This window comes from Myotis myotis, unplaced genomic scaffold (assembly GCF_014108235.1).
Source record: "Myotis myotis isolate mMyoMyo1 unplaced genomic scaffold, mMyoMyo1.p scaffold_m19_p_16, whole genome shotgun sequence".
Classification (NCBI taxonomy): Eukaryota; Metazoa; Chordata; class Mammalia; order Chiroptera; family Vespertilionidae; genus Myotis; species Myotis myotis.
The window spans coordinates 13,365,785-13,387,695 of NW_023416320.1; the positions used below are offsets into that span (position 1 = coordinate 13,365,785).

Sequence of the window (21,911 nt, forward strand, 5' to 3'; positions counted from 1 at the left end):
GCCTTTTTCCTTATCTGGAAAATTAGGTGTTATAGATCAGGGTTGTCCAACTTTTTCTGAAAGGGCCAGATAGTAAGTATTTTAGACGCTGCCGGCCACGTAAAGTCACAACTGCTCAACTTTACCATTGTAGTGCAAAAGCCGCCAAGGATAACAGGTAACCGAATGGGCATGGCTGTTCCAGTAAAAGTCATCTAGGAAAATAGGAAGCAGGCCAATTTGGCCTGTGCGCCACAGTTTGCCAACCCCTATTCTCAATGGTCCTGGGGAGTCCTTCTGGCTTTAAAATATAAACGGTCTGATAATTTACATGGTGTTATTGGTGTCCTTTTACTCCTTCACATCATTCTGGAGCATTCTCTCTACCAGCAATACAGTGGGAAGAATTACTACCACCCACTTATCTGTGTATGCGTGAACCCAGCACGTGTGTGTGTGTGTGTGTGTGTGTGTGTGTGTGTGTGTACTTTATTTATTCCTCCCAGCAAGACTATTAGGTGGATACTATTATAATCGCCATTTTACATAAGAAGGAACTAAGTTGAGAGAGGTTCCTTAACAGGTCCAATGCCAGGGCTGACCAGCAGCCCCTGAACAATGGATGAACAGATTACTCTGACACAGTTTCACTGTGAAAGAGAGGGCTAAGGGGTTGCCTGGCTCAAGGCACCAAGCAGCCCCGATTGCCTGCCTAATTAGGCTTTTATTACAGTTTGAGATAAAGTTTATATTTTAGATACAGTCAGTAGGGTGAGTAATCTTGGGAGGGCACACATGTTTACATTGTCCTAAGCAAAGGCATCCAGGGATTAAGCATAAGGATTCCAGTAAACACTTGGGGGTCTGCACATGCACAGGCTTGTTTGGAAAGGTCAAGGAATAATTAGGGGCGCTGCCTTCAACACTCTCCTAAGTCTCCCCTAAGTCGGAATTCCCATAAGCAGGGCAGGCGGCTGTCCACACACCTCCCTTTTCTCGGAATATCCTCCTTACAGCTTTCCAACCAAGTTTCCTGTGCTCCCCAGCAGTTCAAGGCCACAGGGCTGGTAACAGCAGGAAGCAAGCCAGTGGGACTCCAAACCTTTGTGATGTTTTCTCCATCTCATGCTTCCTATATTAAAGGTTCTTAGCACAATAGAGAATTCAATTTTCTCAAGAGGGAAAACAAATTTTAAATATACTATCTAAAGTTTAAGCCCCCCCCCCAATTCCACATAGACTCTTTTTAAATTATAAATAAAGCGATTAGCTGCTGACTTAAAATGCTATCTCTAAGAGGCAAAGGCCAGCAAAAGAACATGTTGAGGCCCTCACCATCTGTCTGGCAAGACATATGAAAGAATTAGTGAACAAAATGCAGTTCTGCATTAATTACAGTAGAAATGCTTTTAATTACGCTCTACTTACTGCACTTGCCAGACCAACCACACATCCTTGCAGAACTAGTCTACCGGCAGCACTGAGCGCTTCCCTGGAGCGTTGCGCTTGGGCCTGTGCTAGTTCCCCACAGCTTACAGGTCTGGGGGTCAGAAGTCCAAAAAATTGTGGAACAAATGTGCATTTAAATGTTCTTATTAAAAGCTTAACATAGGTGTGTTAAATTCCCCTATTTCCGCTTTCACCAACCTTTTAGAGAACCTAAGCAATCTCTCATCCGTTTTAATAAAAGGGATCCTATTAAATTTGATTCAGGGTTTCAGAGACAATATTGATCATTTATGGCTGAAGAAATTTGGGAAGAAAGTTTAATCACATGAATGGGGCTTAAACTACACCTTGAAAGTTATGCAGGCTCCAAACAGGTGATTGGGGGTCAAGGAAGGTACAAAGGCGTGAAACAAACGACGTACAGTGGCCCACCCTGCCCCTCCCTACCCAGGGGTTCTGCATCTGAGGATTCAACCAGCGCTGATGGAAAATATTCAGAAAACAATTATGCTGTTGCTGATGTGTCCAATGGGATTGGGCCTATGATGGTTGCATCTGTACTGAACATGTACAGACATTTGTTTTCTTGTCAACATTCCCTAAACAATACAGTGTAAGACACATTTACATAGCATTTGCATTGCATTAGGTATTATCAGTAATCTAGAGATGGCTTAAAGTATTCAAGAAGATGTGTGGAGGCTCTATGCAAATACTATGCTATTTCTATAAGGGACTTGAACATCCTCAAATTTTGGTATTTGCAGGAGGCACTGAAATCAATCCCCTGAGAGTACCAAGGGGTGACTGTGAGTACAGTCGGGGGAGTAGGAATGATCATTTCAACCCCTTGATACTCAGAGTATGGATCTCATTCTAGCAGTGTCAGCAATTCCGGGAGCTGGTTAGAAATTCGGACTGTCAGTCCTCACTCCACACCCACAGAGTCAGAATCTGCAATTTCACCAAATCCCCAGGTAACTTATTTGCACATCACCTGTGAGAAGGGCTGTTCAAGAGAGCTTGAATCTTCCGAAAATGCCCTGAGGAGTTACTATGATGCATACGAAATGGAATGGTAACAGAGTTTATTAAGCACCTACTATGAGCCAGGTGAACTACCCAGTGCTTTGCAAACTCTGTCCTATTGATTCTCAAATGTCCCAGGCGTGTAAAATAGAGCTGGTCTTTATTCTAAATAATTGAAATAATCTGCTCTAGCCGAAACCGGTTTGGCTCAGTGGATAGAGCGTCGGCTTGCGGACTGAAAGGTCCCAGGTTCGATTCCGGTCAAGGGCATGTACCTGGGTTGCGGGCACATCCCCAGTAGGAGATGTGCAGGAGGCAGCTGATCGATGTTTCTCTCTCATCGATGTTTCTAACTCTCTATCCCTCTCCCTTCCTCTCTGTAAAAAATCAATAAAATATATTAAAAAAAAAAAAAAAAAAAAAAAAAAGAAATAATCTGCTCTGCTCTCTGTGACCCCTTTGGTTGATGTTGGTGTAAAGAATCCATTTGTGTCTTAAAAACTTCAAATAATCGCTTTTTGAATTTTAACATGTAAAATATTTTAACATCATATTTCTTCGCTCTCTTTGTTTCCTGGGTTGCCAACTCATAGCTGGGGTGATCTCCGATGCCTTGATAATTTTGACCAACGAGAAAAGAGAGGCAACTCAAAAGCACTTCGCTTAGGGCAGGGGTAAAATAAAATAAAAATGGCAAGAAATACATACTACGAAGTGGAATTTGGGAATGATACACCAGATTGAGCCAAATCTTGGAGCATTTGGAGTGCATCCTGGGTACTCCTGCAGTGCTGCATGTCTAGGCAGTTTATGCGGGGTGGGGGTGGGGGGTTGGTTTCTCAAGGGGGCATTGAGGCAGTTTTTTCTTGCCTTGTCCAGACTGGAACAGATGAAGTTCTTATACCCTCTTGTGCCTCCGTGAGTTCCATGCTCAGCCCACACTGAATAGAAGGAGTAGCAGCAGCAACCCAGATGTTGGGCGCTAGGGAGAGCCATGAACATGTGCTCACTGGTTTGGTTTTCAGGGAACCTCCTGTTCTGACTAAGCGCCTTTCAATAAGCCAGATTCAATGGGTCTCCACCAGCTGTTCTCTTCAGACAGAGGGTCCCTAAAACCGCCCCCAGTGCACAGGGGAAGGCTGAGTCCTAGCTCTCACTGCCAGTGGACTGAGCCCCAGAACTAAATCTAATTGTGTTGGGGCGCTGAGGGGATAGATGGGTTGGGTTGTGAGGGGCATTCCTTTCTCGGGGACTTTCACAGAGCACATGTTGTATTCCAGAAGCAGAAATCTGAGCGTGGGAAGAGGTGGGTTAGCCCTGGAGAACAGGAAATGAGGATCTTGGGTCTCTGAAAAGGTCTGGAAGCTACAAAAGCAGGCTGTGCTGTGCTCGCTTCGGCAGCACATACACTGACACTGAAACAGTACGGAGAAGATTAGCATGGCCCTTGTGCAAGGATGACACACCAATTCGTGAAGCCTTCCATATATAAAAAAAAAAAATCAGGCTGTGCTCACTTACCAAGCATGATTCCTAATGCTGGCTCCCAATGCAGCCTTAAAAGTACTTTAAATCCAAGAAAAATTCCTGCAGCCAAGGCCGGTGTGGCTCAGTTGGATGAGCATCGGCCCACACACCAAAAGGTCGCTGGTTCGATTCCTGGTCAGGAAACATGCCAGGGTTTCAGGACTCAATGCTAGTAGGGGGAGTGGATCAAAGTTTCTCTCTCTCTTCCTTTCTCTCTCTCTAAAATCAATAAAAACATATTTTTTAAAGCCCTGGCCAGTGTTTCTCGGTGGTTAGAGCATTGGCCTGCACACCAAAGGGTCATGGGTTCAATTTCCAGTCAAGGGGCACATATCTGGGTTGCAAGTTTGATCTCTAGTGCAGGAGGCAACCAATTGATGTGTCTCCCTCACATCAATGTTTCTTTCTCTCTCTCTTTCTCTTCCTCTCCTCCCCTCCCCTCAACTCTCTCTAAATATCAATGGAAAAAAATATCTTTGGGTGGGGATTAACAAAATAAGCATTTTTTTTTAAAAAAAGAAAAATTCCACCCTGCTGGTGTGTTCAGTGGTTAAGTGTCAACCTATGAACCAGGATGTCACAGTTCAATTTCTGGCTAGGGCACATGTCTGGGTTGAAGACTTTATACCCAGTGGGGGGTGAAGGGGGGGGGCATGCATCTCTCATCATGATGTTTTTATCTCTCTCTCCCTCTCCCTTCCTCTCTGAAATCAATATATATATTATATTATATATAATATATATATTTATAATATATATATATTTTTTTTTTAAAGAAAAATTCCTGCAAAGCAAAGAATCTTTCCTGCTTTTATTCTCACCACTGGAGTCCTTGAAGAGAGTGTAGTATGTGTCTAATCAGGGTATTTAAAAATACTTTAAAAGTTCTACAGCTTTATTAACATTTTAACATTGTTTTTACATTATTTCAACATTTACCTAGATGATATCACAGGACATGCAGACTTTGGAAATAGTGCCAGTTTGGTTTCAGACCACCACAATAAAGCAAATATTGCAATAAAATGCGTTGCATGAATTTTATTTTTCTTCAATAACTTTTATTTTGCATTCACTAATTGTTTGGTGCAAGAGGCCTAGCTTTAGGCCTATTTTGGCTTCTTAAAAAAAATTATTGATTTTAGAGAGAAAGAAGAAGGGGGGCGGGGAGAGAGAAACATTGATTTGTCATTCCACTTATTTATGCATTCATTGGTTGCTTCTTGTATGTGCCCTGACCAGGGATCGAACCTGCAACCTCGGGGCATCTGGGGGCCACATCTCTTGTGTCCACCACATCCATGGAGTCACATTCCTCACACCCAGCAGCATTACCGAAGTTCATTCCGGTTGCTAACCAATTTAGAATATCATACTAGTAAAACCGCAGTACAAGTCTAATAGCATCAGTCTCATCCCAAGACTGGAAGACAGGTCACTTATTCACACATGTTTGAAGGACATAACAGGCTCTGCCATGTCTTCATTACAATACGGATCCTCACAAAGAGATGAGTCACTTATATTTCCCTCTTTTAAACCTCCTAGAAAAAAAATCTTGAATGATTTTTCCTGTGCGGTATCATTGGAAAAGTAGAGTCACCTCGTACAGCCTGACTAATAGACAATTGAACTGTGCAAAATTAAACACGGCTCACATGATGGTCATGGGTTCCCTCTGAAGAGCTGAATCACCTACCCAAAAGCAAACGCTCCTGGGAGAAATAACAGAAACATGGAAAATGAGAGGCACTTGTGGTGAGAGACCCAGCAGGAAGGGAGCTTGTAGGTCAGTCACAACCCGAATTCCTACGGTGCCAAAGGAATAAAATAATTGTAGTCCATCACAAAGTGTCTACTTTGCGCCCTCGGTGTGGCCTCTAAGGTTGCCTGTGGTCCAGAGGGGAAGCTGAGGGCCTCGGAGATAATGGCTCCTCTGGGGTCAAGATGCTGACAAACTGGGAACAGAGCCTAGGCCTTCCAAAGGGAAGATTGTGCTGTTACTCTCTTCAGATTGCTTTCTCTTCGGCACTGAACGCTATGTTGGTGTCCCTACGAAGACAAAACAGCAAAATCAGAGCTGCACTGTGTTACCTAGCTGCTCCGTTTTCGAGCCCACCTTAGCCATGCTGTCAGCATGCACCGTGCTTTCCGCCACCAGCCACCCCTTCTCGGCCATAGCCCACCTCACCCCTGCTCCCGGGGGAGCCAGGTTTCCCTGGTGATTACGCCTCCTCCACATGGACCAGGAGCAGGCATGGGAATATAAAAGCTCTCAACCTTTTGTTCATTGGACAACTCTGAGATGGACTCTACCTCATCCCCAAGTCTCCTCTGCTTGGTGTCACCCCTTTTTTGGTCCCCCTTTTGTTCCCTGCCCCACTTCCTTATTCTCCTTGTGATTTTTCCTGGGAACACTCCCTAATAACATCATAGTTCCCCCCCCCGCCCAATCCTGTATGGGGGGTGGGGGGGTGGGGCGGCTGCTCCTTACATGGGGGAAGGGACGGCTGTTAACTGTAGCTTCCAGGTGCAGTGAACACGCTCAGTGTACCAGTTCAGTGTACCATAATTCAATTCAACAATGTCTGATTCCTTTTGCTTCCTTCTTATTAATATTTAACCTTGGTAACAAATGTAGCCCACAAACCGTAGAACTACCTAAGACTTTGTCACCAGAAAAATCATACATAGTTTTGGGTAACATTACAGTTGCTGTGAATATTTTGAAATACCATATACTCTTTCTGGTTTGAAATTAAGAAAAGTCCTAGGCCTGCCTCTAGATCTTGTTTTCTAATGTACTAATAAAGACGAACATGTATGACTACATCACATTTTAAAACATATTAGGAAAGCAGCGTTTTGATGTCATTGGTTTCTTTTTTATTTTATTTGATGCATTTAAAACCAGTATTCCGAAGATGGGTCCCTGGAAGAACAAGAATTGAAAGCCACAGAGTGTAAAAAAAAAAAAAAGCTCATGTAAGGAATAGTGGCTGTTTTCCTTTGACACTAAGATGGGCCTGGAGCTCCTGTGAGGAAAGGAAGTCTGACGGGCGAGAGAGAAGAGAAAGACGTGCTGGGAGGACAGGGCTGGGTGTGGTCACCACACCTGAGGGCTCTTCACACCCTGGGAGGACCTGCTCCCCAAATAGAAGGCAGGGGATCTGTTACCACAGCACCAAAGACAAAAAACATCCTTCTTTCTGAAACGGAACTGTGGACTGAGGATGAGTCCGACACCACTGGGCTGTTTGTTAAAAATACAAATTCCCAGGCCTAGCGTTATGTGTGAGCATTTGCATTTTTAACAAGCACCCCAGCTGATTTGGGGATAAAACTTAAGTAGGGCGTCTTGCCCAGGTGAGCATGTTGGGATGGATGTTGCCAAAAGAGAAGACTATTCTGAATTAGTTTGGCCAGGGAGTGACAAGCATTTTTATGAGACTCCCAGGGGGACAGAGGGAGCTGCCTCTTCCCTATTGTCAATCACTAACTGGTGGGTCTGCTGGAGGAGCCCCGTCATGACTGAGGCTCCAGGCAGGACTGTGCCATTCCTTTAAAGAACTCTCTGAAGCCCAGCTGGTGTGGCTCAGTGGTTGAGCATCAACCTCTGAACCCGGAGGTGACGGTTCGATTCCCAGTCAGGGCACATGCCAGTGTGGGGTGTGTGGGAGGGAGCCGATCAATGATTCTCTCTCATCATTGATGTTTCTTTCTTTCTTTTTTTTTTTTTAAATATATTTTATTGATTTTTTACAGAGAGAGGGAGAGAGATAGAGAGTTAGAAACATCAGTGAGAGAGAAACATCGATCAGCTGCCTCCTGCACATCTCCTACTGGAGATATGCCAGCAACCCAGGTACATGCCCTTGACCGGAATCGAACCTGGGACCCTTCAGTCCGCAGGCCGACGCTCTATCCACTGAGCCAAACCGGTTTCGGCATCATTGATGTTTCTATTTCTCTCTCTCCATCTCCCTTCCTCTCTGAAATGAATAAAAATTTATTTTAGGAAAAAAAAAAAAAGAATGCTGGGATGGAAGAAAATGCTGTAGCTTTCCAGGGAACAACTGGGCTGTTCTTGTCATGCTAATTTGTGCCTGAATTCCCAAGAAGTGGAGATTGCGATCTCGCAGGTTATAACCCAGCCTCCCACTGGGGCAGTTGGACCTTCCACCCACCAGAAATTTTACGTCATGTGTCATTCACAATGTATGGCGCCCTATTTTTCAAAGCCCCAGGTCTGGGCTTTCCTTGAACTAGATAAATCTTTTAAAGTAGGTCTGTATTCTAACTACACTTCCTATCTCAGTTTTATAGAGTGAAATATTTACTTATTAAAAATACTATGTAAATCACAACATCCTAATCTTAGTATAATTGAATGAAGTGTGTTTTTTTGGGGTGTGTGTGTGTGTTTAATTCTGAGGAGTAAATCCACTGCATGTTTCAAAGAGAGCTTTACATCGCTAATTTCCCATCCTGGGCTGGTGAGGGAGGGTTGTCAGATTTAGCAGGAGAGCCACATATGCATTTAACATTCCTAAGCAGTAACTGTCTCTTCGGTTGCTTTTCAGTCTGGGAAGCAGCAAGAGCAGTCCAGCATGATGGGGGAACTTTGTCGTTTAGTTTAAAGGGAGTGAAAATGTTTGAAGAGCTTCTGCCGACCGTGAAAGAGCTTTCTCTTCAGCCTCCCACATGACTTTGTGTCTCTGATCACATCGGAAAGAACCTCATGTTTCCCAGTGTTATTGGAGTTCTGCATTTGGGCTCTGGAACAGGGAAGTGAAGGGAGGCGTATGTCAGAGACATACGTAAGAGAAATATAAAGAACAGGCACATCACCAGACAATATATGTGATTCGGGACAAAGACACTGTGGATGAAGAAGGGGCTACATGCTAAACATGACAGGCTCAGGGGAGGCCTGCATGGCGGCCGGCCTTACAAACGCAGAGCCACATAGGATGGTCTGAACATAAAAATTCCAACTAAAAGCGAGTCGTAGTGGGTAGTCGCATCCTATGCCTGTGGCTTCCTTGACAAAGGTCAATCTTTACCTTCACTTAGCCTGTCTGTCTGTCTGTCTGTTTGTTTATTTATTTTTGCAGTTAGGATAACATACTTTTGGAATCATAGGGTGATCCCCCTTTTCCCAGACCTCTTCAGGGCACAATCTCCCACCAAAGCAGAGACTACAGCACCCCTCATCGATATTTTGTTGCCCAAATACCATCTCTGTGCGCTGTAAACATTCATTGCTAACTATCCTATACTCATTTAATGTAAAAGAAGTATTTGTCTCTGTTTTGCTTTTTAATTATTTATTTTTTTAAGTATATAGTGAGTATGATTTCAAGAACTCCCACTTCCATGATCTCAAATCTCAAAATTTATGAGGTGCTAATATTAATCTCATTTAATAGGTTAGGAACGTGATATTTTCCCAGGATCATAAAACTAGTAAATAAAGGAGCCAGGAAAAAGTGTGTGTGTGTGTGTTTTTTTTATATGCCACAATAGATTAGCTAGATTTACTATTATAGGATTATTTGTAAAGTTAAGAGGTCATCTCTTATGCTAATATACATTAGTAGCTATATTTAGATGGTTTCTAAGGAAATTGCTACTTTGGGGGTTTAATTCATGTCAGGGATTGTTTTTTCATAATCCAACTGTGTAATGATGCTTTAACTTTTAAAAGTGAAAAAGCTTTAAAAGTAAATGTGTAGCCTACTGGCATGGCTCAGTGTTTTAGCATCGACCTAGGAACCAGGAGGCCGCCGTTCGATTGCAGGTCAGGTGCAGGGCGCATGCCCAGGTTGCAGGCTCGATCCCCAATGAGGGGCGTGCAGGAGGCAGCTGATCAATGATTCTCTCTCATCATTGATGTTTCTGTCTCTCCCTTCCTCTCTGAAATCAATAAAAATATATATATTTTTAAAAAGCAAATGTGTGGCATGTGTGTTAACAGGTTGTGATTATTCACATGGTTGTTCAGCTTGTGTTCAGCTTCTGAGGCAGCTTTTTTCCCGGAGGCTCAGGGCTCTGTGTCAGTCTCTGAGGCCAGCCTTGAGGGATGAGGGGGCAGAGACAGGAGACCCTCCAGCTCACCATGCCGAGATTCACGATCATCGCCCTGTGCCCAACGGACCAACTACAGTTTTGGCAACTTGGCTATTGCCCAAGGCCCCCAGAGAATCAGTTATGCCAAGAGTATTTTGTCAGATGTTAATTTCTGTAATTTCTATTTGATACACTGTGTTCCCCTCCAAAAATAAAGTGATATTATGATATTAATTGTACTTTTCAGAGTACATCCAGCTCTGTCGGAGGATCCCTACTTTGGAATCCAGGTCCCTTTTGCTGCTGTACAGGTCAGGACTGGACTCCCACTGCTGAACTCCAGGCCAAGAGCCAGGGCCCGCCCAAAGGCTCATGGACCTCGCTGAATGTCCGCCGGACCCTCCTGTCACTGAGCTACGCTGACGTGACTTATGGTGTGTTACTGTGCTCCTCATGCACCCTCATGACCGCATGACGGCAATACCTGAGGGTCTATTCCTGCATCCTTCAGACACCAGGCTTACCAACTGGCCTGGGCTTCTCTGTCACCTTGCAGATAGCCCTCACTTGTCCAACTCCCCCACACTCTGCTTTCTCTCACCTTCACTCCGATGGTCGCTTTACTCCCATGGGCCCATAGAGTGTGTTCCATTCCCTTTCAATTACTAGGCAAAGTCTGAGTGATATGACCCAATTCTATGCAGATACCAGCCTGACCTCTGACCTCAAATTCACTCTACACAATTGATAAAATAAACTATTACCCCATTTAGTTCAGTTCAATATGTCTCTATCAAACAGGAACCTATTTCAGGCCTGCAAGGAGCTTACAGTCATGTGGGGAGTGGGTAGGGGAAGGAGGATATTGTTAAAAATGTGAAGAATTGGGGATTTTATCCTGCTTGTAAGCTATCCAGTCAGTCTGACATATTTTAATGGATACCGTATAAGAGACAAGCCTTTGGGACAGAGAGAAAGGACTTTATTATTCATGGCACAGTAATCGGCATGAGCATAGTCATGTTTACGTCAGCTCCCCTGGCCTCTGAGTCCTTTAGGATTGTATAGACAGACCCAGCTGGACACCTGGATACATGGTGGGTTGCATTACAGGAGAGAAACCCTAAGCTGAGGGAACCAAATCTTTCAGACTAGATGGTATAAAAGCTTGCCTAGACAAATACACCATACTAATACAAGGTAAGAGAATTGTGGAAACTGAGTGTAGGGTTTATGGAAACTCTATTATCTTTACAACCTTTCTGTAAATCTAAAACTATCCTAAAATACATGTTTGTTGTAATACATGCTTACCTAACCCTTGCTCTGGAGGGAAGTACTATCTCTGTCTCCCAACACCGTTTGTTATAGAGACATCCTTGAAAAGCGAGCCCAGAACAATGGCAGAAATGCAAGAAACCCTATGAGGCATTGTTTCCCAGTTTGTCCACTGTCGTGGCTTCTGGTGAGTTTTCCCATAAAGAGGCCACTCCACTGGCCCCTGTGATTAACCTAATGGACAGGCTGGGACCACATCTGTTCATTGTCTCATATAGACTTTATTCTAGTGTTACAATATTTCTCTGGCCAATAAGTTGAGGCTGACGTGAATGCCTTCTGGCATTGAGTTGGTGTCATCACTTCAACTAAACTCAGGGACAATTTTTGTGCTGCTTTTTCTAATTGACCTCCATTGTGGCAACAACTGGTTGCTGATTGTCCATAATAACTGCATAATCAAAGGAAGCTTCATTTTGGAGAAATCCCCACAGTCATTCGAGGGCTATGTTCTTTACTGGTTGTGTTTCCTTAAATTCTTGAAGGTATCTTATGATCACTACCTAAGGTTCAAGATACCATGCTTTTAAAAGCGAGTCAAGGTAAAGCCTGGCTTCCATGCAAGCAATATAGTTCTGGGGGTGCACATGGTAACCGTGAAAGAAAGTATTACTTACAACTGTTGGGGTCCTCAAGTCAGAACTATACCATTCAGTGGGCATAGGTTAACAATACCCCCAACATGGCCTCTTCACCAGCTGTTAAATCTTATAGTTTTCAGGCAGCTTTTGAATAATCGAGTTCAGTCCTTGTTTATGGAGGAGCTGCCCGAGGGCAGTCAGATTGCTGTTTGTCCATGTCACCAGGAAGGTGGCATTTATCCACCCCATGGAATGGCTGAGCAATGGCTATAGAATGGGGTTGGGGAAGACATCCAGAGGTGTTGACAGGTATTTTGTGGGGGAGGGGTAGGAGCTGGGGCCATCCCTTGCTATTCAGGTAGAGACCCTTTAAGGTTAAAGGGAATGGCAACCAAGCCTCCACTGTGCTCAGAGCCATCTGGCAGGGGATGGTGGACCCAACAGTGAATTAAACAGAAGGTGCTCAACAGTTTTGGAGAATCACTCTAAGATGGTTTCCTCCCTGAAAAAAAGCCTCCAGGGATGATTCTGAAAGACAAAGACACTGGAGGTCCTTCCTCCCCGACTCCTGCTGAGGTCTACGGTGTTACTTTCCCAGATGTGGGTTGTTTTTCTCCCTTTACCATCACAAAATCGGTCTGTCCCATTCCAGTAGCTACAGCATATGATGAGAGAGAATCATTGATCAGCTGCTATACCTTTACATTTCCCCAATCATTCCCTGCTCTCAACCAGACCTTTCATCTAGAAGAGTTATACATGAGGGACAAGGCATTTTTTATAAATTACAGAGACTTATGTCTCCACTTTGGCCCACACAGGCCACTGTAAGGAGACTTGGCAAGTAATGTACTCAACCAAGTGGTCATTATCCGTATGATCCCTGTAATTATTGTTCAATAGAGGGTGGGACCTTCTGCCTACCCAGGACAAATACCAGTACTAGTCATTCTAAGGGGCAAACCTGAGGCTGATTGCCAAAATGGTGAGGAAGTGCCTCTGTCTGGAGGAGGGACTTCAGTAGCATAGCAACCATGGCCCCATTTGGAGTCTTTGAGACAACCTGGCCTGCAACAACTTCCCCAATTCTTCTGCATTAACAGGTAATAAAGCAGAGGGCAATTTATTGTTTAGCAGGCCATACAATTTATGATTCCAAGGGACCATACTGAAATGGAATTTTTGGGCTGGAACCCGGATTCTTTGTCCACTGGAGTCAAAGAATGAATCCATGGACAGAGGGTAGTATAGTAAAGGTGGAAATTTATTGAAGAACAAGTACAGACTCCCACGTGGGGAGAGGGAAAGAGTCCCACAGAATGGATTCCCACATGGGGAGGGGGAAAAGGGTCCCACTGAGTTCTTTTTCCCTATGGCTTATAAAGGCTGCAGATCCTGGTGCCTTGATATCCCCTCTGATTGGTCACTATTCCTTTGGACTGGTTACTATAGTAACTCCTGCACTCAAAGGTCAAACACCAGCCGGGACAAGTGATGCCCTCCTCCCTCATTGTTCTTTTCTTTCTGGCTTTCTTCCTTCTTCTTTATTTTGTAAATATAGACCTTTTTGGCTACTTCCAGCTCCCTTGTCTTATGTAAATGTAACTGTTGCTGCTCCCTGCATCTGGCTTACTTGTGTTATGGAGCTGTACCTTCTCCCAATCTGTAGCTCTGTGTTTTTCCATGGACCCCAATTCTAAAATTTCCCTAAGCCTGTCTATATTCCCCTAAAATTCCTGTTTCAATACAATTTGGCTCACTATCAATTTCTACGGACTTCTTGAAAATTCCATTATTGGCCCATGAGATCCTCATCCTTTCTCTTCGAGAAAGCCCTGTCTTTGATGTATTCCATCACTGTCACCCACACTTTCGAGAACTGAGGAAGGCCTAAGATTTTGCCCTATAAGTTAGCCTGGCATGTCACAGTCTCATGGATACTGGCAGCTGGCACAAGATCCCTGGGTCAGAGGTGGGATTTTTACACACAGCACAGCAAGTGGTATGAGCACAGGCATATCTGCATCAGTTCCCCGTGCCCCTAATTCCCACAATGGGACACAGATGGGCCCAGATGGATGAGGGGACACACAGTCATTACAGGAGAGTAACTGAGCTTAGAGAACCCAAATCTTTTAGGCTATACAGTAAGTGTGGCTATTCAGTTCTTCAGAGGGAATGTTATTTCTCTTCCAATGCTGTTTGCTCTACAAATATCCTTGAAAAGATAGTTTGGAAAGAAGGGAGTTAGTGTTTCTACTCACAAGATATACAGAAATGTGACAGATCCATGAATAATTATTTTCCTACAGTAGTCACATAAATAAATAAATACACTCAATAAAATAGTAATATTCAAAGGGTGCTTAAAATGGGTGTTCATTATTTCTGTTGATAATTTTTATACACATTCTCCCTTCAGTAAATCAATTTTTTTGGAACGATGTTTATAAATTGAGAAATTAGGTGTAACAATAAAATAGGAGATGAAATAGATGTTTATAATTATTAAATACTAGGTCTTTTTTTGCATGTTTTTGCTTTTTTTTTGGTTAACTGATTGGTTCATTATAACTATTGAATGCTAACTTACTGTGGTACTTTAGAATATTTGTGTAAATAACATGAAAATTAAATAGATTTTGTTCATGGGCAACCATTGAGCAAATTTGACTAATAATAAAGGTAACAAAATCTTGAAATGAAGGTCGGAGGGCAGAACTACTTTTAAAAAATGTTTTTCTATGTCTATGAACATTTGCTGCTGCCCAGGTTTCATAACATTTCAAAGAAGATAATGACAAAGATAATAATTTCTATTAGTTTAGGGAACAGAAGAAAAGAACTTACAGTTTAATTACCCAGATAACCTCTTCCCTTGCCCTCCATCATAAAATGTTTGGAAACCTCGCCTGCGCTTTAGTTGTGAAATCTATGTGGTTAAATGCTTACGATGTACTATGTACAATGCCTATGTAAGACTCGGAGGAAAAGGTGGCCTTTGTAAGGTCAGGACGAATGCAAGTGAAGTGAGCTACATGCCGTGAGTGCATGAGCATGCAGGGTATGAAAGGAGGGCGTCTCAGAGACAGATCAGTAGAGGCTTTCTGCTCCAGAGGTTGAGCAGGGACACGGGAGCCAGACAGCCTGGGGTCAGAACTCAGATCTGCCACTCACCCCCGGGCCCAATTACATAATCACCTGTCTCAGTTTGCGCACACGTAAATGGGGTAAATAATATACTTGTCTCAAAGGGTTGCCCGCCCCCCAAAGGTCACGCTTCCTCCCCTCGGTGTCTTTGTCCCCACACCTTCCTTAGTTTCCCCTTCCCAAGTGGTTTCAACTAGTTACGTTTACCACGCACCACACAAACCCATGAACTAGATAACATAACTAGGTAACATGCTCAAGAAGCGAATCGCTCCGATACCTCATCCTAAAAAAAAAAAAAAAAAAAAAAAAAAGAACTCAATTCCTAGTGCACGGTAAACGCGCGGTGAGCATTTATGGAATTAACGTCAAGTGGACGGGCAGGAAAATGTGAACCAGCTACAATGAACCCGTAAGGCTATGACTCAGAAAACGGGGCTGCCCGAGCCAAGCCCCGAGGGGAGAAGGCCGTGCAGAAGGGGAGACCGGAACCAACCCGCAGGAACCTGAAGACGTGGGATCACGTTAGGCGTGAGGAATGGGGGCGCTGACACTCGCAGGGGGCGAACGGGACTCCGCCCGCACCGGGCTGAGCGGAAGACTCCACCCCCTTCGGGGATCGGCCCGCCCCTCTCTCCCCCCGGCCTCCCAGCCCCGCCCACTTCGGAGATCGGCCCGCCCCTCTCCCGGGTCTCCCAGCCCCGCCCCTTCGGCGGTCGGGCCGGAGCTGCGGCTGCGCAGGAGCGCGCGCGGGGGCGGGAGGGCGCGCGCCGCGGTCAGCTGACTGCCCCGGCTGGCACGTGACTCGCTCCTCGGGCGCTGGGATCCTGGAAGCCGTGAGGCCCGAGCTTAGGTCCGGGAAGGGATGGAGCGCTGAGCCCTTAACGTCTGCCAGGCCGTCCGCCTCCGCACCTGTTTCTGCCGCCACATCCTCGTTGGACACCTGCCTGGGTCAGTGAGCGATGGCGACCAGGGGTGGGCGTCCCGGCCGGGCCGGAGCTGGCGTGGCGGTCGCCGGCTGGGATGGATGGGGGCGGGCGCGGGGCCCGGGGCTGTGGCGTTGGCGCCGGCTTGGGTGGCTGTGACTGGTTTCTCGGCACCGGTTCTTCGTCATCTTAGGCCCAGGCTCTGCCCCTTAAGAAGAGGAAGGAGGGAAAAAGAAAGGACGCGACGAGGGTACTCAATGGCAGAGGCGAAAAGGAGAAACGCTGCGGGCCGGGACATTTCCCCTTGGAGGAGGGAGGGGGTGTCCAGGGTACCCACGCCCCCTTGCTTGAGGGGGATGAAGGTGAGCGGCCCAGAGGAGGACCCGGGGTGGTGTGTGTGAGGTCACCGCGAGCGAAAGAGCCCTCGCTGGGTGTAGGGGCGTGAAGGGGGGCGGGTGTTGATGGCACTTTGAAGGGGTTGCGAGCCGCTCGCTGTAGGCAGGGGGCCCTCACCGAGGACTCGGGGTCCTTGCAGGCATGGGGAGAGCAAGAATCCAGAGAATTCAAACCATTCATTAGGATGGGGGAAGGGTGGGCAAGAGCCTCCTGGAAAGGAGCTCGAGGGGAGAGTCACATAAGGCAGATTGAATCGCCTGGGAAACAGGCGTTGGGGGAAGCGCGTATTCTCTTCCGAGGAAAAACGGGGTGTGTCGGGGGGGGGGGGAGACCTCAGTGAGCGCGCGGTCCTTAGTGGGGTGTGAACAGGGCAGCCTGAGGAGCTGGCACCCGTGTCGGGGAGATAAGTCACGGACGTGACGCGGTGAGATTCTGTGCCATTAGAAGAAGGAGTGCTGAGTGCTGGGGCATGGTGGAGCAGGGACGGGCGAATGAATGGACGGGCACTACCGCGAAATATCCCGGAGGAAAGGTGACTGGAGGTAGGTCCTGGCGAGCCCGTGGGGTCTGAACAGGCGGAGAGACACGGGGGGAACTTGCTCGGCCGGGAAAGCCGCAGGGTTTGAAGGCCTGACGATGAGGGAAGGGGTGCTTCTAGGAGCGTCCAAAGCCCAGTTTGGTGGATTGGAATTGCGGAGAAGTGGGAAGTAAAGTTGGGGGCCAGGTCACGCAGACTTTTCAATGCCTTCTTTACTTATTCATTCAACTACTACAGGCTCCGCTATATATACCAGGCACTGTGTTGGTCCTAGGAGTTAGAAAACACACCGGGTCTCATAGGGCTTACAGTCAAGCAGAGGACATGCTTTTGAGTCTGAAATTTGCTTTGAAGGAATAACCGAGGGTGATGTGTAAGCGTGTGTAAAGGACATAGCCTTTACAGAAGGTTCAAAGACGGCTTTTTGGAGGCCGTGACTTTTGGACTTAATGTCCGAAAAGGATGTTAAGGTGTAAGGGGAAACATTCCCGGCTGAGGGGACAGCAAATGTTAATGCCCTGAGATGTGAGGAAGAATAAAGCTGAGAAGTGGTAGGGGGACTCGCATGGCTGAATCTGGAGGGAGCCACGTAAGGCAGGCAGGTGGGGGAAGCCGGCGGTCAGGCCCAGCAGGGCTTTTATTCCCCAAAGCAGAGGGAAGCCAGTGAAGGTTATAGGCAGTGAAGGGAGTCGACATGGATTTGAAAAGAAAATTTTGTTGAGAATGTGGAGGATGCAAAAGTGAATGAAGAGAGATCATCTCAGAAGGGCGTTGTCATTTCACCAAGAGATGGCAAAGCAGTTTAAACTTTCCTGCAGGAAGTGAGAAGCCTCTGAAAGACTGGAAGGCCAGACACCTTATCTCTTCCAAAAGGTAGTTAAGGAGAATGCTGTGTAAACTTTTAGAGATTTAGGGGCTAAGATTCGGGGAGGGAAAGGGTGATTCTATTTGCATCCTTCACTGCGGGTTGTTATAACTACCTGTACCCCTAAGCAGCCCTGAAGTACAGGGGGTGGGGGAGCTGGATCGTTTTGTGGTTGACTCCTTTGCAAAAATCTGTTTTGGCTTTCCAATTTTATCCTTTGGTAATGTTATCTTCCAAAATATCTTCTATGGAACAGTAGTCAGTCACGGGGAGGACTCAGTTACCTTTCATGTTTATTCTCACAGGTCTTTGAGGGAAGTAGATGAAAATGCTATTCACTGTATAAATAGGAACCGATCTTGGACTTTGGAACTAAGAAACAGATATAGTGATTAGTCCAAGTCTAGCATAACTTCCACAGTAGCTGGTCTATTGTTCCTGCTGACTACCTACACAGTACTTACCACAATCCCATCTAGAGAGAAGGGTGAGTTTCTTGAAGCTGCACTGTAATCTGTGGTTCAGAACTTTGGGTGAACTTTTTCTGGTAGGATAGCTCCAGGGGATTGGCGCTGGTTAAAAACTGTTTTCTGTAAGCTTGAGTAAAGCTATTCAGTTTGCAGTTCAGTTGGAGGTAATAACAAACAGCAAGCTGAAAGTGCTCAGGTTGTCAGTCAGGGTTATTTTGTCAATAAGCAAGTCTCACATTTTGCTGAAGACTGAGCCTCAGGGTTGTCTCAGAATTCCCGGATCTTTTTCTCTTTTGGTATGTCTTGCAGGGACTAGCCTAGATACAATCTAAAGAAACGGTACTTGGGGTCTGACTAAAGTAAATGCTGAGAGCTAGGTGATTAAAGTAAATCTGCTTTTAAAACTGCCGGATATGCTCATTTTTATTTTTTGGCATATTAGTCAGGAGCCTCATATAAATTTGTTTTTATAACTGAAAAGAAACTTCTGGCTTCAGAAATCTCATTCTCTGACACCCCCCCCCCCTCCCAACTTGCGAAATAATCCATTGGTCAAAAAGCAAAACTAGAATACCAGAATAAACCTTTGCAATAGGCTCTCCTTATAGTCCATCAGCCCCTAAACCAGCCATGGGCAAACTACGGCCCCGTGGGCCGGATCCGTTTGAAATGAATAAAACTATTGAAAAAAAAGACCATACCCTTTTCTGTAATGATGTTTACTTTGAATTTATATTAGTTCACACAAACACTCCATCCATGCTTTTGTTCCGGCCCTCCGGTGCAGTTTAAGAACCCATTGTGGCCCTCGAGTCAAAAAGTTTGCCCACCCCTGCCCTAAACAGTCTTTTGAACTTAAGTCTGTTCAGGCGGAACTAGGTTTTGTAACTAAGTATTCCTAGTTAAGTTTTGTTCTTGTCTATATTCTGATCTGTCTGCAATAGTAAATCTCTTTCACTCTTTGGATGTGGATTTTTATACAATTTTAGTTGTAAACTAATTCTTATTAAATTCCCATTTCAATGATGCTTTTAAGACATAGTAGAAACCATTAGCATAATGCCCTTGGAAAGATAGCTCAGGCAATGAACCAGGGCAATCTAAAATTTCCTGTTGACCTTGGGACTAGAAATTTCAAACTCTAGTCTTGATAATGAAGCAAAATGATTTTCCAGAGGCAAGTCTGCTTCTTATGCTATATCATTGTGCAGATCTGCTGAAAGGAGGCAGGTGGACATTGGAGGAGAGGTGCTTTGGTTCCATCAGAGAATATAAAATGGAACATTAGCTCTATATTTAAAATGAGATGCGCCCTAGCCGGTTTGGCTCAATGGATAGTGTCGGCCTGTGGACTGAAAGGTCCCAGGTTCAATTCCTGCCAAGGGCACATGCCCAGGTTGCAGGCTCGATCCCCAGTAGGGTGCATGCAGGAGGCAGCCGATCAATAATTCTCTCTCATCATTGATGTTTCTATCTCTCCTTTCCTCTCTGAAATCAATTAAAATAAAATGAAATGAGATGTGTGTGTTTCCTATATAATAAAAGCCTAATATGCTAAGTGTCTGGTCGACCAGTTGGCTGTTTAACCAATCAAAGCGTTATATGCTAATGATATGCTAAGGTCGCTCAATTGCTCGCTATAATGCGCGCTGACCACTAGGGGGCAGACAGTTGACCGGTCGGCCAGTCGCTATGATGTAAACTGACCACCAGGGGGCAGACACTCTGACTGGTAGGTTAGCTTGCTGCTGGGGTTCAGCTGATCAGGACTGAGCGACATACCCTGGAGCCTTCCCGTGGACTGTCCCTGGCTAGCCAACCTCCCGTGTCCCTCCCTGGTCCCCCTCGTGCACTGGTGGGGTCCCTCGGCCTGGCCTGCACCCTCTCGCAATCTGGGACCTCTCAGGGGATGTCAGAGAGCCATTTTGGCCTGATCCCGCAGGCCAGGCCAAGGGACCCCAGTGGTGCACGAATTCGTGTACCGGGTCTCTAGTTTGAAAATAAAATGCCAGATAAGCCCTGCAGGGGTGTTTGGTGGTTAGAGACCAGATCCTGCTCAACAAAGGATCTCGGGTTTGTTTTAGGTCAAGGGCATGTAACTGGGTTGCAGGTTCAGTCCTGGGCCCCAGTTGGGGTGGCTGTGGGAGGCAATCAATCAACCAATCGATGTGCCTCTCTCACATTGATGTCTCTCTCCCTCTCCTTATTCCTTTCTCCCTCTCCCCCTCTCCCCTTCCCCTTCTTCTTTCCCCTTTTCTTTCACTCTAAAAATCAATGGAAAAAATACCCTCTGGTGAGGATTAACAACAGCAAAAATGGTGTTATATAAAATGAGACTGATGTACCTTTTAAGGTATTTTAAGGCAACTATCAATGAATATGAAGTTACTTGTAAATTAAGCTCATTAACAGGTGGGTTAACTTTACCATGAAAGATTATTATTTTTATGAATCAGCCTATAGTTTAGTGTTTTTCTGTGGGTGCTATTGGCATTTGGGATAGACCCTTATTTAGCCCTTACCCACTCATTGCTGATATAGACCCTCATGATAGAGGTACCATTTGGTTGTAAAACCCTATATGTAGTGCCATCATATTTGTTGGACAGATACCTGAGTGCTTGTTAGTGACAGGCAGTCTCCTAGATGTTGAGGATATAGAAGTTAAGAGTAGTATTTTAATAAACAAGCATGTAAAATGTATGCAGTTGCTAGCAGTGTGACCTTGGGCAAGTAATTTCATTCACTTCTCTCCTTTGCAGGTGGGGGTGGTGATAACATTTTGAAAGAATTAAGCACAAAATTGCTTGGCGTAATAAAGTGCTTATTATATAGTACATATTCAATAAGTGATTGCCATTACCAGTAAAAAAGGGAAGTAACATGTTGGGAGCCATGAGTGTAGACTCAGGGAACCCCCTGGCATGGAAGGCATTGTTTGCTCCCTGGGTCACTGCTGAGTTGCCCGAGGCAGAGAGGAAGTGTCTGGGAACTCAGAAGGTTCCAATGATGACTTCAGTAATAGGTGTACAGTGCCCTCCTTTGCCATGCCTACCAATTTTTCTGGCCTTCCCAGAAATTACAAGAAATTTTCTGCCATTTAAAATCCCCTGTATTCTGTCCTCCATAAATTAAATAAAATTGTGCATTTTTTGAGTAAAAAAAGAGTTTAACCAGATTTTGTTTTGCCCTGTACTCAATTTTATGTATCATACTAGAGGCCTGGTGCACAAAATTCATGCAAAGGGGCTAGAGGGGGGTTAGAGGGGGTCCCTCAGCCTGACCTGCACCCTCTTGCAATGGGGGACCGCTGGCTCCTAACAGCTCGCCTGCCTACCTGCCTGATTGCCCCTAACCCCTCTGTCTGCCTGATCGCTCCCAACTGCTCACCTGCCTGCCTAATTGCCCCTAACTGCTCTGCCTGCCTGATCGCCCGTAACTGTTTGACTGCCTGCCTGCCTGCCTGCCTGATTGCCCCAACCACCTCTGCCTCAGCCCCCACCACCACAGCTTTGCCGGGAAGGACATCCGGAAGGTCGTTCGGCTATCTGGTTTAATTAGCATATTACGCTTTTATTGTTATAGATTGCT

At 45.5% G+C, this 21,911-nt stretch overlaps 1 protein-coding gene and 1 non-coding gene across 3 annotated transcripts in view; both read left to right on the forward strand.

Annotated features, from left to right (window-relative positions):
• Window positions 1-3,842: 3,842 nt before the first annotated feature.
• LOC118671067 lies at window positions 3,843-3,949 on the forward strand. The gene has a single exon (XR_004972584.1). It is a non-coding gene; the product is annotated as a U6 spliceosomal RNA (small nuclear RNA).
• An 11,935-nt stretch (window positions 3,950-15,884) lies between these two features.
• The window catches only part of ATP6V1C1 (ATPase H+ transporting V1 subunit C1), a 36,635-nt gene continuing 30,608 nt past the window's right edge, over window positions 15,885-21,911 (forward strand). Inside the window, exon 1 of one of the 2 annotated variants that reach the window (XM_036337968.1) lies at window positions 15,885-16,076. The gene's annotated coding sequence lies outside the window, so the exon portion shown is untranslated. The remainder of the gene's footprint in view (window positions 16,077-21,911) is intronic. The other variant, XM_036337967.1, reaches the window with a different exon arrangement.